Source organism: Hipposideros armiger, unplaced genomic scaffold (assembly GCF_001890085.2).
Source record: "Hipposideros armiger isolate ML-2016 unplaced genomic scaffold, ASM189008v1 scaffold_2382, whole genome shotgun sequence".
Lineage (NCBI taxonomy): Eukaryota > Metazoa > Chordata > Mammalia > Chiroptera > Hipposideridae > Hipposideros > Hipposideros armiger.
The window spans coordinates 1-2,220 of record NW_017733718.1 but is presented as its reverse complement, the minus strand read 5'-3'; positions in this window follow the sequence as shown (position 1 = coordinate 2,220).

The following is a 2,220-nucleotide window of genomic DNA, read 5'->3' as shown; positions in this document are numbered from 1 at the left end:
ACAGGAGTGTCTGTTGGCTCATTGGGAAAACAGGAGCGTGACCCACACAGAGAAGCAGAGCCGTGCCGCGGGGCGTGTTCAGTTCTGGGGTCCGGGGCTGTCTGTGCAGCAGCGTCACTGTCCCCATTTCTGTTTTATTCTCCAGGCTCCCTTGTAAGACCAGCTTCAACGGGAGTGGACAGAGATGAAACTGCATTTTCTTTTGTAGGTATATGCAAATAATAAGAATTAAAGGTTATGGAATTTATATTATTAAAAATAATTTCATTGAAATATTTGATACATTGTGTAAATTAAAGGTGTACAGCATGACAATTGAATATTTTATATATTGTATATGATTCACATTGTAGTCATAATTAGCACCTCTTTTATGTGAATAATTATTACCTTTTAATGCTTGGAATAACCAAGCTGTACTCTCTTAGAAAGTTGGTGAATATAATAGTGTTGTTGTCTACATTCACGACACTGTGCACTAGAACTCCAAGGTGTATTTACTCCTCATTGGAAGTCTGTGCTTTTAAACTAGTGAACATCCTGATGGCAATTGCTAAGATGGATTAACCTTTATCATGAAATCACTAGTTATACAAAGAGCATCATATATTTCCTTATGCACTGAATAAAGAAATGATGAATAATTCAAACCACCTCCTGTTATTGATGATGATTAATTTTATATGAGAAAATGGACAACCATGTCAATGAGTCTTATTTTCCCATCAGGTGTCTGTGTCTCAGTGACATGTGACGTGGTTCCAGTCAGGGAGGCAGGAGCGAGGGTCTGTGGTACATTCCTGGTTCTTCAGAAGTTAATTCCCCAAGAACCATCTCTTCCCTCTCCCAATCCTTCCATGTCTGCGTGTGACCCTGGGGAATGTTGTCACCATGTCCTCTCATGATGGGAGTCACCTGGAACATGAAACTGACTCACTGGGTGTTTCAATGTGCAGAACTTGGGGGAAAACTATTAGGTACATGAGTGGTTGAATTAACCAACACAAGCTACACAGGCTTCTTGTTTATTTTAAAGATTTTATTGGGGAACTGGGGAAGGGGACCTGCCAAGATGTTGTTCTTCAGTCTTTGTTGTGGAGGGCGCAGCTAGCTCAGCTCCAAGTCCAGTCACCATCTGGCTGCCGATTGGCAGCTTGCGGCCACTCAGCTCAAGTTGCCGTGTTCAATCTTAGTTGCAGGTGGGCGTAGTCACCATCCCATGTGGGAGTGGAACCAGCAGTCTTGTTGTTAAGAGCCTGGGATTTATCCCTTGAGCCATCAGGGCGGCAGCTCAGCTCAAGGTGCTGAGTTCAGCCTTAGTTGTGGGTGGGTATAGCCCACCAGTGAACCTGCAATCTTGTACACCAGCTGAGCCATCCTGCCACCTGTTGGCAGCTCATCTCAGGAACAGTGTCACTGGCCCATGTGGGAATCGAACCGGCAGCACTGTAGCTCAGAGGTCATTCTCTAAAGCTATCTCTTAACCAGCTGAGTCTCTCTGCCAGCCCATAAATTTAATTTATTGATAGTGTGTAGAACACAAATTATGTGTGTATGCTGAGTTAGTATCTTGCAGTTTTCTACATTTCACTTTCTACTTCTATTGCTTTTCTGGTGCAGTCTTTAGGGTTTTATATATATATACGGTCATGTCATCTGAACCCAGGTAAAAAGAGAGAAGTTGATGTCTTGCTTTCTGATTTAGACACTTTCATTACTTTTCTTGTCTAATTATTCTGAGCAGGACTTTCCAGTTCTATGTGAAATAGAAGCAGTCACAGTGGGCACCCTTGTCTTGGTCCTGATCTTAGAAGAATAGGTTTCAAAGTTTCTCTGTGTAGCGAGAGGTTAGCTGTTGGCTTCTGATATGTGGCTTTTATTAGTTTGTGGTATATCACTTATATGCCTAATTTGTTGAGAATTTTTATCATGAAGGGATTTAGAACATTTTTCAGATAGCCTTACTTTTTTTCTATATTTATTTATATGATGGTATAATTATTTCCTTCATTCTGTGAATGTAGTGTATCACCTTTACTGATTCACATATGTGGAACCATTCATGAATTCCAGAAATAAATTACACTTGATAATGGTAAATGATCCTTTTAATGTGCTGGTAGGTTTCCTAGTATATTCTTTTTTTTTTATTGTTAGTTTCAGGTGTACAGAACAATGCAATAGTTACCCTTTTCACCCTCACAAAGTAACAACCCCCCT